Here is a 14,451-nt window from a genome sequence, read left to right as displayed (position 1 = left end):
TGGATGTGTATAATTTTAATTTTCATAGGTGCCACCAGATTGTTTTTTCATACCATAAACATTTATACGATGATTATAAGCATATGAATGTGTATATGTGTATGTGTATATATGTGTGTATATGTATATATACACACACATATATATATACACAAACTGAGTCCTCACCAGTCCTATGATGAATGTTCTACCTGCTTTTTATTTTAACCAATGAAACAGATAAAAAAATGTGTCCATCATTGTTTTAATTTGTGCTACCCTGATTACAAACGAGACAGGGGATTTTTTTTTCATAAAGGTACCAGCAATTTGCATTTCTCCTCTGTGAGTTGCCTGTTCATGTACTTTGCTTATTTTTCAACTTTAATCAATAACTTTTCATCACTTAGTCTGATCAGATGAGTTATATATGATCTTTTGTTCTGTCATGCATTTTATTTTCCCTACTCTATTTTTGATCTTTAGACTTTGTCTTGATATCTTTTGCCAAACATTTTCAGTAAAAAATGTATTTATCTTTTTTATGTGGTTCTTGGGTTTCATGTTTGATTTAAGCAGTTCTCCCCCTATTGAAGGTTTCAAGAAAAGTCACATGATTAAGTGGTTAAGAGCTTGGACTCTGCACACAAAGAACTTGAGCTTGAATCCTAGCTCTTCCATTCTGAATGCCAGGCAGCTTTAAGTCTCAGTTTTTCATCTATAAGTTGGGCAAAGAATACCAAATTTATGCGGCTATTATGATGAATAAATATTTAACTATGTATTGTGAAATTTGCTATTCATTGCTCCTCATTGTGCTGTCTCCCCTATCCAGAAATATCTAACTTGGTTCAATTTTCAATTGGTTATATTAGTTCACCAAATGTTTTCACACACATAGTATAAGAATGGCAGAGAGAGCGGCCAAGATGGTCCATGAGAAGCAGCTGAGGTCTGTGGCACTCACGGAGAGGAATGACAGTGGCAAGTGAATTTAGCACTTTAAACTGAAATATGCAAGTTCTCCCACTGGGACTGACTACGCACACTGACTCGACCCATACAGGACAAAGAAAAGCATGGTAGGCCAACAGCCCACCCAGAAGTGGCATGGAACCAAAGGAACCCTACCCCCAGCCAAGGGAAATGGTGAGTAATTTTGTGACCCTGCCGGAGAAACCATGCTTCTTCCAGGGATCTTTGCAACCCATGGATCAGGAGATCCCCTCGTGAGCTCATGCCACCAGGGTCTTAAGTCTGATACACAGAGCTGTGTGGAGTCTATTTAGTTTTTGAGGTCATTTGCTATTTAGTTTTTGAGGTCATTTGTTATTGCAGCAAAGTCTAGTATATCCTGACTTTTGAATTAGTCTGCTTAGTCTTCCTCTCAGAGCTGAAATTTTGCTTTTCTTCTCACTGTTGAGTGCTCCCACAGTAACTTGTAGAGATTAAGCTGTTAGATTTTCTCATGCAGAGGGAACCCATGAGTCAATAGAAGGGGTATATCTTATGTTGTTAGGCCAGCTGCAAATGAGCTGATTCTTCTCCTGGAATGTGAGAACGATTTCTTTCTAATATCAAGTTTTTTATTGTACAGGTAACATTCCTCTTTTACATGTGATGACTGGAAGACATTCAGCCTTCCCAAATAGTAAAACACTATGTTTAAATTGATCCAGCAGGATAGGGAAACCTGCAAAGAGCAAAAGCAACAGGCAGGAAGGTGTGGGCTCCTCACAAAATCTCAAAAGTCATCAACTCAACCCCCCCAATAATTAAGGGAAAGCAAGTCTTCTCTGTTGCTTACTTCTTGATTATTGACCAATATATTTGAGAAAGAAGCTTTGTACCTGCTTTCTTCCTAGAACTCTCTGGGGAATGTGGAATCACAGACATACCCTCCAGGTTCCTCTGGTCTTCTTATGTTGGTTACTGTGATGCTCCAGAAAGGAGTTAAGAGGGATAGGTGGACAAAATGAGTGATAAATGCAGTCATCTTCACAGAATCCCCATGAAGATTTAAAGAGAATAGGAAAGATGTCAGGGGCTCAGAGAGAAATGAATGTTCTGGTTTTCAAAATAAATGGGAAAATGAGAAATGGAAAAAAAAAAAAAAAAACACCACAGACTCCAGAAATTGCTGACCTTGCTATCAAGCCTCAATACAATTTTAATATGCATATTAAATAAATTATAGATGCTTCAAAAGAAGTGATTATCAAAATTAACACTGGTTTGCCTAGATACAGTTGCTAAGCCTGGTCAACTCAGAAAAGTATTATAAACATAAAACAATAAGCTCAATGAAAGATTTTACTGTTTCAAGATATTCTTCTAAAGAAGACAGAGAAATGACTAGTAGTTAGATGGACTAATGGCTGGTTGAAAAAATATTTTCAAAGAATATTAATTAATGACTTCAAGTCAATGTGGAAGAAAATCTGTACAAATTGCAGAAAGTTGTTATCCTTTTCAATAACATATATCAATGTAAAGTACAATAGGAGAAATTTGGATTAACAGAAGCTGATATAAATAAGACCCGGGAAATTTAATTAGCTACAGGGTCATAATATTGCACAAATCATATGACTGCCAAAACAGCATAGGAAATCTTATGCTGTATTATAAAGATGCTCAGAGTCTAAGAGCTAAGCAAGGTAAGAATCAGTTAGTGTAATAGATTTTATATTGACAAAGTCATATGATGCCTTTCTGCTAATAAAAAAAAAAAAAAATGGAGGCCCTTCCTGTGCAAAGACAAAAACCTGAGCCAAGACATACGACTTGGTGGGATGGAGTGCAGGCTAGAAGTTAGCTTACCTTTTCCTCCTTTTTCAGACACTCTCACAGAGCACACAATATACATAACTACAGGGCAGCCTTGGTAACCAACTCCTATACTATGCATTGCTCAGAGCTCAGCTAGATTTTGCTCTGAACTGGGTATTCCTTTCTAAAGGAGACTTTCAAAACAGGATTCTGTCAAAGATGAACTGAATAGCAATTAGTCTGAAAAATAAGTCATAAGAAAAAGGATTTAAGCCAGGCGCGGTGGCTCACGCCTGTAATCCCAGCACTTTGGGAGGCCGAGACGGGCGGATCACGAGGTCAACAGATCGAGACCATCCTGGCTAACACAGTGAAACCCCGTCTCTACTAAAAAGACAAAAAATTAGCCGGGCGAGGTGGCGGGCGCCTGTAGTCCCAGCTACTCAGGAGGCTGAGGCAGGAGAATGGCGTGAACCCGGGAGACGGAGCTTGCAGTGAGCCGAGATTGCGCCACTGCGCTCCAGCCTGGGCAACAGAGCGAGACTCCATCTCAAAAAAAAAAAAAAAAAAAAAAAAAAAAAAAAGGATTTAAAAACCTGAGAAAGATAGGCTTGATAAGAAAAAACTCAGGAGACCACAATAACAGACTTCAACTATTTGAAAGGAAGGGGATTTAGGTTTATTCTGGGTAGATCCAGAAGGTCAAATGAGGACTAGCAGGTAGACTAAAAGTGCCTTGTTTGTGGTGAGTACTCAAACAATATGTCAAATCAAAATTATAACAAGATGTGTCTTCATTTAAATTAAAGGGATATTTTTCCATAAATATGGCAATTCAAAAATGGGATCGCTTTCTTTTAAAAAGAATAGTTTCTCACAAGTGAAGAATTGAAGAATTAATTCTATTAGTCAAAAATTTTATAGAAGAACCTCCATTAAACACAGGTTTAACCAGCAGAACTCTTACAAGATTCAGTACAATTTCATAGCCTACAGTGGTTGACTATGTACATATAAGGAAATATAAGAGATACAAATAGAAATCAGATGCATTTTCTGCCTTGAAGTAGTTCATCTTCTAGAAATGGAGACATACATGTACACAACCATAATGCTAAGCTTTAAACAATTATTTTATGTATGCCACCAGTATACAGAATAAACCTAAACAATAGACACTACCTATTTTATTTTTATTCTCACCTGCCAGAATTGAAGCCTGAACCATCTAATAATTTGGCATACATGTTTATTCTCCTGTCTAAATGTTTAACCCCATTAACTATACAAAACACATATTTAATCACAAGATACCACTAAAGTCTATTTTAATCTAAGGTATAAGAAAACAGACCGGAACACAGTGCCTGATGCACAATTCTCATTCATGTTTCAATATTTCATGCTTCTTAGGGATCCCATATATCTGGATTTCCCAGGAGGGTCCTGGCTTTGCCTATTGTCCAGCATAATGACTAATACCACTCCCTTCAATCTCAAAAGTATCCAATTTGAGCAGTAAATTATAGGGTCACCCTGACACTACCCTACCTTCCCAATGTCCTATGCTCTACTTTGTGGAATATAAAGAAAGAAACGTACAAAAGCACTAAGTGTATAGTTCAGAACTGAACACAATACTGTTATGAACATTACTTAAATGACTTTGATACAAAGTAGATTAAAATAGTAATCCAAGCAAAATACAAAGTGTGGTAGAAGGAAAGAAAACCTCCAACCAAAGACAAGAGAAAGCCTCTCTGAGAAATAGATAATTTTCTTAAAACAGAAATGGAGGCTAAAATTTCAATAAGTGGGATGGTCATTCCAACCAGGATATGAAAATGCTTTAATACTCATGTTTATTCATGCATTCGTTTATTCACCTAACAAATGAGAATATAAGTAAAATAGGTTCAAGGAACACTATATTATGTATGTAACAAAATAGGGAAATAGAAATATCAGGTTAGTCAGATATTCCTTTTTTGTTGTTGTTAACAACAGAAATTAAAATGGAAAGAAAATAAGAGCAAATAGGTTTCCAGTATATTTTATATATTATTGTTAGCAAATGTGATGCAGTATAACCACCTCAAGTAGTCATGGTTTGTCCCTCAGGGGCTTTTTTCATTCAAGTTATTTTTTTCCTCTTTCTCCTTCCTAGGGATTTATGATTTAACAGGCTGTAATAGGCAAGATAAAGCCATTCATCATGCAGGCTTAATGTGGGAAAGTAAATTTAACTTGGTGAGCTTGATATATAAATATTGGCCTTTTTGGGAACACACAGAGCATATTTACTTGAGTGTAAAATCCAGGCTCTATACTATGTCCAACAAATTTCTTAGGTCTGAGGTACAGGGGAAGGGCCTCTAGTGCTTTAGGTGGTGGAGACTGTTGAAACTACTACTAGGGGTGGAAGAAAGGCATTTTGTGTATTCTAGCTTTCCCTAGCCTCTACTTTTTTGAGGACATTTTAATACCAGTACGTTTTATCTCAGCATGTATATCTACATTTCAGAAAATGGAAATTAAACTTTAGTCATCTGGAAATTTTAGTGTTGGTCTTCTGTTGGTGGATTTTTTTCACACAGACTTTTGGAATGTCCCTGCCAATAATAGATCAAATGAAGATGGCATTTTATGACTTTTAAAGCTATGTCTAGACAGCTTGTTCACAGGTCATTAACCATATACCAAAAGGGCTTTAACCATTCACCAAAACCATACACCAAAAGGGCTTTAGGTGGCAGATCAGGGAACAGACACCGGAGGGGGCTAACTGAGGCTGTGTAATAACCAGTTACCTCAGACAAAATAGAGGTGTTGGCAGGCTGATCAGTCAAAGTGCGATGACTTCACTTTTATTCATTTTCTGCTTGTGATTTCAGCATTCTCTAGATAAAGCTGAGATTTAGAATGAGAAATTTGGAAATGTACCTACCTAATAATACATTTAAACCTTCAGTATTAAAAGCTATGCTTAAAATTCTCAATGGATATGTTCCAATCTTATAATTTAAAACATCCTGGGATAATTTTTTAAAATTTTAACATATTTAAAATAAAATTGGAAGGCTACGTACATGAATAACATAACTTTCATCAGACACAGTGCTTTAAGTCAAGTCATCATCAGTATCCAAAATTTTGGCTAAGCCAAAATAGAAGCTAACTCATTGTCAGGCTCAGCTAGGAACACTTAAGTTAAATACAAAGAATGGTAAGAAGCCAAGTCATCAAGGAATGCTATGTCATATCTCTTCTTTTCCAAACATCTGTAAAACAAGCATGTTATATCCAGTTACTAGAGATGATTCAGTTCAACTCAACAGACAATGTTGGACGTTTACCATACGATAGGCTCAAGGTGCTGGAGAATGAAAGTTGAATAGGAACTTCCCTCAATAGGCTAACAATCTTCTGGTTTAGGGTATCAGACTAATACACAGGCAAGGAGAACTATTTAAATTATTAATTTTCAATTTGCCTAACTGCTTCAACTACTATATGCAACTATAAGTACTGTTTGAGGAAGATATGTACAAATTATGGTAGTGAAGTCACCTTTAAGGAGCTTAGGAATCTAGACTATACACGAGATATAAACATAGAGAAATATGACAAGACAATACTCTATGAATCCTGAAAATACCTTCTTTAGTTCAGTTAATGATATAGTCAAAGTGGTCTCCAAACTTGTCAGAGAAGGTGTCAGACAAAGAATGAGAATGAAGGGAAGGTTGGACTCAGGAGACTAGCAGGCAGCATTCTAGGAGGTTAGGGTGAGTGGGGAAAAAATCACAGCAAAGAAATCTATGCAATTTTCTGGAAATTAAAGTAGGACAGAAAAAGTAATGAAACAAATGCTACAGTTCAGTTAAGAGGACAAAAGTCTTCAATGATAAGGGCAGAAACATTTATGGTAATGGTAAGATAAATTAAATAACTTGAGCGAGGGTTAAAAAATGAGCTATGAATCAGTGTTATAGCCTTTTGATGGAAGTTTCCAATTCATAGAATCAGGCTGTTTACAGCTGTGATGGTTGACTTCATTCTCATTGAGTGTTGATGCTGAAAAGAAGACAGTTACACTGTGAAATGCACCCAACACAAGATACTATACATACATTCTAAGAGTTGAAAATTCCAGTCCAGGGAACCCAACTGTAAATTCTTTATTCTGTGGTGGAAAATAAAATCTTTGCATGTTTTGAAAAGAAAAATTAAGGCCAGGCACAGTGGCTCACGCCTATAATCCCAGCACTTTGGGAGGCCGAGGTGAGTGGATCATGAGGTCAGGAGATCGAGACCATCCTGGCTAACACGGTGAAACCCCGTCTCTATTAAAAATACAAAAAAATTAGCCGTGTGTGGTGGCGGGCACCTATAGTCCCAGCTACCCGGGAGGCTGAAGCAGGAGAATGGCGTGAACCTGGCAGGCAAGGCTCACAGTGAGCCGAGATGGCGCCACTGCACTCCAGCCTGGGTGACAGAGCCAGACTCTGTCTCAAAAAAAAAAAAAAAAAAAGGAAAAGAAAATTTGAGCGTACAATTAATTGATTATACACTCTAACTTGTCACCCCAAGTAGATTAGTTATTTCTATCAATTTTAAGTACATTAGAGCTCTCAAGCAGCAAAACAATTCCTGTGTTATAAAAGATATCATTAGTCATGTGTATTAAGCCCTAAAATGCCAAAAATAATTCTAAGACTCTTTTAAATTGTTGGAAGACTAGGAAGTCACAGAAGTGTAACTTACTTTATTAATAACAGTAAAAAAAACAAACAAAAAAAAAAACAAAAAACGTGACGGGAAAAAACAGAATGAAGAGGTGACCATGTCATTTATAACAGTATCTGTTTATTTTCTTTAGGGTTTAAAAGTATCTCCGTGGGTGATAATTTCGACAGCATACACACTAAGTTTTTGACATATGGCTGACAAATTACTCTGGAAGAAGATATGCGGTTTTCAGAATGCTTAGCTGAATGAATCAGATAAGGCACATGATTGGGGGAAACCCTTCAGCATCAAAATATATTGATCTTATAATTGTTCCTATACAGATAATAATGCACAAAATAATGTGTCCAACCTACATTTAGAAGAGGAACTGTTCATTCTAGCTTTCCAAGTTGAGAATCTCTTAATTGCATTTAAAACCTTGAGAAAGTGTTCTCCAGCCCCAACTGTTTCCTCTTTTAAAATATATTTCTGTAAATAAGGCTACTAGCCTCATTTTGTTTCTGACAATGGGATTATTTATGGGCATAACAACAGGTTAAATACCAATCTCCATGACCTGCCAGATGAAAATAATTCAGTAAGTGCTTTTGGCATCTTTTTTTTTTTTTTTTTTTTTTTTTTAGTATGGAGGAAGTAACACATTATTCGAATAGTTACTGATTTTGTCAGAATACTATCAGTGCAAACCTACCCTGAAAGTAACAGAGATAGGATAATGAGATGCAGCTATTGCAAATTCAAGGTGCTGAGGGATTGAAGAGCAAAGAAAGCCTTTATAGTTATACTTCATAAAGTAATTATGTTTGTCCATTACTTATTTATTTGTTCCCCCAATATTGTCAGGTATTTTAAGAGGAAAAGGTCCAGCAGTATCTATATACCAAACAGATTACCAAAATAGTGAGCCATAAATCAAAAATAAGCTGTTTCCTACAAGATTTTTTTAGAGCAGTTTTCTACTCAAATAACATTGGCAAAAATAAAATAATGGGAATTCAATTAGACTATTCTGGTCATTTTTCTGCCTCATGATCTGAAAGTTTTTCTAAAAAGGCACTCTTCATCATGAATGAGTTGGGATGAGGTTTATACTGTGTCCTTCATTGTCCCCAGATGACCAATTCACCATTCAGAAAGTCTTTGATCCTGTGAGTCAGCATTATGAACACATAGAAAAGAGTTTTTGATCCATATCTTATTTTTGTCTGCCATATAGATTCCTGTTTCTGTGCATCCTTTCTCATTAGGGTATAGTCATTGATGCATGCTTAAATCAGCTCAGAAGGAATTAGTTGTCTCTTCTACCATCACCCTGCCCTTTTTCCTCTTCTCTTTAGCCCTTCCTATCTTATTACCTTCTCTTTTCCTCATAAAGTGCCACTATGAGGATTCATATCATTTGTCCATAAGTCTGTGATATGTTGGCACCTCTTTATGAGTGCTGATCTATTGAACTATCTTTACATTGCTGGAGATAAGAGAGCAAAGTGAAAATATTCCCCAAACAAATAAAGTCTAATGCCAGCACTGAGCTCGTAGCCTGTCTTAATTAGGATCATTTATATATAACAGGTAACTTATTGAAGACATAACCTGTATGACAATTTGTTCAGGACCTTAGTCCAATTTCTATTTTATCCTGGACACTGTTACAGGAACTTGGTGGTTCAGTGAGTAAAAATGAATTCAGGGACTTCTATTCCAAACAAGACACGTATGAGAGTAAAAAGACTTTGGAAACACAATGTTAATTGCAAATCATCAAATCACACGACATACAGATTACTAAGCAAATACAATCAGTTTTTCAGTTAATTAGAGGCATAAAATGGAAGTGTTATTTTATATTTCATCATCAATCTTCCCCTATTAAAGAGATGATAAAAGTCAAAAAATGTTAATTTGTTAGATCCGGAGATCATCCCAGGATCATTGGTTTTCAACCACTTTGGAACCAAACCTACTCCCTGAGAAGGCCCCTTTCTAGCACCTCAAAAATCTACACAGGACAATATAAAAATCACTCATTATAGTCCTTTTACCTCACTTAATAGAGAATGACTCTGAATTCCAGGATATCATATGCCTTGCCCAATAACAGATGCGTGGCTAGTTGAGGCACAGGACTCTCTCCTTTTACCTCCCCCCTTTCATCTTTGTATTTCACACATTTGAATATTACAGGGAGATGGGCTCCATTTGCCCAGGGGAATGTCTCTTCTCCATACTGGTTTCAGGCCCATGGTTTTTGTTGTTGTTGTTTTATTTTGCACCTACTCTCAAGGTCATATTCTCCATTTGGGTCTACTTGGCCCTTTTAGTCTCCACGCTTTGCCTCCCAGATACAGATCCCATCACTCAGGGCCACACATTAATTTTTTATAAAACTCTGTGTGTCATTTTTGCTCACACTTACTTCACTTATTAAATGGTAAGAGCAGATATTTCTCACATTCACTTTTCCTAATGAGAAAAGACTGACTTCTTGGGACAATATTACTATATAACTGTCACTTCAGGACAAAAAAAAAAAAAAATACCTGTTTTGACTGTTTTTTGTTTTATCCCTCTCCTCCTCTACCATTTTAAAACACTTATCCCAGTTGTGTAAAAAACACACACAAAGTGACAGTACTACAATTGATGTGGTTTATATTTTTAAGTACTCCTAATCTCAGTATGGTTGGCTGTGTTTGGAATTAGTGGGCCATCCCATCTACCTGATTACCCAGACATTTCATGGGCTCATTCATCATCATAACTGCAGAAATTGCCCAAGAATTCTTGCTCAAGATTTAATAAGTCTGACCTGCTTGTGCAGATACTAATTCCCTACCAGTCAGAAGTGAGCCCAAAATAAGAGCCTTCACTACTACACTGTAAGATGAAACCTTCTTTTACTAGTCCATTCTCATGCTGCTGATAAAGATATACCCGAGACTGCGTGATTTATAAAGGAAAGAGGTTTAATTGGCTCACAGTTCTGCCAGGCTGGGGAGGCCTCGGGATACTTACAATCATGGCGGAAAGGGAAGCAAACACATCCTTCTTCGCATGGCGGCAGCAAGAAGTGCAGAGCAAAGTAGGGGAAAAGTCCCTTATAAAAATATCAGATCTTGTGAGAATTTACTCACTATCATGAGAACAGTTGGGAAAACCACTCCCATGATTCAGTTATCTCTACCTGGTCCCTCCCATGTCCTGTGGGGATTATGGGAACTACAATTCAAGATGAGATTTGGGTGGGGACACAGCCAAATCATATCACTTCTTTACTTCCCTATTAAAATAATCTTAATTGTAATCATAATTATAGAGATCTACTAGTCACATGGCTTACAAACTGCGTATCTGCCTTCCTTTTTTTTTTTTTTTAGACTAGACATGTTTGTTATTGACATTAGGGTACCTCCTGCTTTGGGCAATGAATGCTCTGTGGCATAAGGACTAGACCAAATTAGCAAGTAGCAACATCGTTGATAATCCTGTACTTAAGAAAGTGAGAGTTGTGGTGTCCTCAGAAGGTTTATAAAAGAGCAAACTATGCTTCAAAAAATACACTTAATATCAATCAGCTTTAGGAACAAAATAAAAACAAACTCAATCTATTGTCAACTTCAACAAACACAAAAAATATAACTGCCACTAATGGCAGTGGCAGCTACCACAAAAATTAAAAGTACTAAGTCAAGAAGAAAATTCTCTATATGGAGAACTGTCAGTAGCACTATTTTCTGTTAATTTTTTGATGCTCCTATTCAAGTGCCTTAGCAAAAAGATAGTTTCATAGTTTAGGGGTGTTTCTTTTTATAACCTTAATTAGTAAATTAATTATGGCTAAAACCTACACATTGTTTACATATGAGAGAGAAATGATAATATATATTTGTTCTGGGTGTGCACAGAACTGTAAGTTCTCAGTCATCGTTAACATGAATTTACTAAGAGTACTTTCCTGCAAAGTTTTCATCACTAAACAAATATTTATTGAAAATCTACCATATAATCTTCACTGTTATAAGTGCTGATGATACAGCAGTTAATAGAACAGCAAAAATCCCACCAGAAATGGTCGTAAGCTCATTTAACCAACAAATGACAACTCATCTCAGTGAACACATTTCTGAAAGCCAATCGAACAATGCAGCTGTTCGTCTCTTCCTGTTTTCCTGGGTCACCCTGCTCTGCTCTTGAGAATAAGGATCATGAGGGCAAAAATTGGCTCTGCCTTCCTCACCCCACCCTCCACTATCTACTTCAGTTCCTGACCCATAGTTGGTATTTTAGTTTAGAAGCTTAATCACTTTCCTCACTATAAACCAGCTGACAATATTTACTAAAGCCTACTAGTTTAACTTTTGATATTCCAGGGCTGTTGCACTTTGAAAGGACTAAGGTTGCTAAACTCAAATTTAGACATTTGAGGAAAGTAGGGAGTCTATGAGTAGGTAATCCAGGCTTGTCAAATTTTATTCCCAATATCAGCTATGTACCTGGTTCCAGTGTCTTCTGAATCCAAAGAATTCTAAAAAGGTTCATGTTTTCTCACAATGGCTTCCCTTCCAGTGCTCCAGCAACAAATAAGACATATGTATATATTTAGATGATCAATGTAAAAGAAGTGATTGCCTAATTTACCCTTGTCCATTTATATGTAATAATAACATTATGAAACTACTCTCTCATCTATCCATTAAATTTCTATTATCTGAAGTGTAATTGTTATTTCATTGAGATATCGCAAAGACAGTACCTGTTTTACATGTTGTTGCTTCAGCAGTTTGAAACACGCATCCAAATTTGGCTTTTTATTTCAGAGGGCAAAGGAGATGGAGAAGTGATCAACACTTATTAAAATGTCTCTTAGGGCGAGATCCTTTGGTGTATATTCTATTTACATTATAAGATTCATAATCAAACCTATTTTTTCATTCATTCATTCAATTCATTCATTCATTCAATAAGTGCTTATGAAGCATTTATGAGGTGCCAGGTGTTCTAGCCACCAGAGATAAAACAGTGGATGAGATAGACTTAGGAGAAATGTATCTATTAGAATGATACTTGTGAAGGTGGTATCATCATCCCTATTATTCAGATAAAGAAATGAGGCACAAACAGCTTAAATAACAGGTCCAAATCATATAGTTCACAGGTCTCAGAGCCAGAATTCAACCAGGCAAGCCATTACAGTGATAAAACTAAACCCCTTAACCTGAGAAAAACAAGAAATGGGGAAAAGATTCCCTATTTAATAAATGGTGCTGGGAAAATTGGCTAGCCATAAGTAGAAAGCTGAAACTGGATCCTTTCCTTACTCCTTATATGAAAATTAATGCAACATGGATTAGAGACTTAAATGTTAGACCTAATACCATAAAAACCCTAGAAGAAAACCTAGGTAATACCATTCAGGACATAGGCATGGGCAAGGACTTCATGTCTAAAACACCAAAAGCAATGGCAACAAAAGCCAAAATTGACAAATGGGATCTCATTAAACTAAAGAGCTTCTGCACAGCAAAAGAAACTACCATCAGAGTGAACAGACAACCTACAAAATGGGAGAAAATTTTTGCAATCTACTCATCTGACAAAGGGCTAATATCCAGAACCTACAAAGAACTCAAACAAATTTACAAGAAAAAAACAACCCCATCAAAAAGTGGGCAAGGGATATGAACAGACATTTCTCAAAAGAAGACATTCATATAGCCAACAGACACATGAAAAAATGCTCATCATCACTGGCCATCAGAGAAATGCAAATCAAAACCACAATGAGATACCATCTCACACCAGTTAGAATGGCGATCATTAAAAAGTCAGGAAACACCAGGTGCTGGAGAGGATGTGGAGAAATAGGAACACTTTTACACTGTTGGTGGGATTGTAAACTAGTTCAACCATTATGGAAAACAGTATGGCGATTCCTCAAGGATCTAGAACTAGAAGTGCCATATGACCCAGCCATCCCATTACTGGGTATATATCCAAAGGATTATAAATCATGCTGCTATAAAGACACATGCACACGTATGTTTATTGCGGCACTATTCACAATAGCAAAGACTTGGAATCAACCCAAATGTCCATCAGTGACAGACTGGATTAAGAAAATGTGGCACATATATACCATGGAATACTATGCAGCCATAAAAAGGATGAGTTTGTGTCCTTCGTAGGGACATAGATGCAGCTGGAAACCATCATTCTCAGCAAACTATCACAAGAACAGAAAACCAAACACTGCATGTTCTCACTCATAGGTGGGAACTGAACAATGGGATCACTTGGACTTGAGAAGGGGAACATCACACACCAGGGCCTATTATGGGGAGGCGGGAGCGGGGAGGGATTGCATTGAGAGTTATACCTGATGTAAATGACGAGTTGATGGGTGCTGACGAGTTGATGGGTGCAGCACACCAACATGGCACAAGTATACATATGTAACAAAACTCCACGTTATGCATATGTACCCTAGAAATTTAATCTTTAAAAAAAAAAACAAAAAACTAAACCCCTTTTTGTTACCAAACCCTTTCCACTTCCATTTAGTAATTTCTACTCAAAGTACAATCCCCAGACCAGCAGCAGCAGCATCACCTGGGAGCTTGTAAGAAATGTAGATCTCAGGCCTCTGTCTCTGCTAAACCTTCTGAATCAGAACCTGCATTTTTAACAACCCTCAAGTGATTTGTGAGCACATTAAAACTTGCACACGTCTAGGCCAAGAAAGTCTTTAGCTAGGTAAATGAAAGAAAACAAAGAATTAAAATATTTTGTTGGCCGGCGCAGTGGTTCACGCCTGTAATCTTAGCACTCTGGGAGGCTGAAGTGGGTGGATTGCCTGAGCTCAGGAGTTCAAAACCAGCCTAGACAACATGGCAAAACCCTGTCTCTACTAAAAAAGAAAAAAAAAAACTTAGCCAGGCGTAACAG

General features: G+C 36.9%; 1 protein-coding gene across 1 annotated transcript in view; it reads right to left on the bottom strand.

The window, feature by feature from the left end:
* LOC140708567 (uncharacterized) overlaps nucleotides 1-14,451 on the bottom strand; it is a 631,061-nt gene that overhangs the window by 472,364 nt on the left and 144,246 nt on the right. The gene's annotated exons all lie outside the window — the stretch shown is intronic.

Source organism: Chlorocebus sabaeus, chromosome 15 (assembly GCF_047675955.1).
Source record: "Chlorocebus sabaeus isolate Y175 chromosome 15, mChlSab1.0.hap1, whole genome shotgun sequence".
Lineage (NCBI taxonomy): Eukaryota > Metazoa > Chordata > Mammalia > Primates > Cercopithecidae > Chlorocebus > Chlorocebus sabaeus.
Note: the sequence above shows the minus strand (reverse complement) of the source record. Positions and strands in the feature narration are given on the sequence as shown.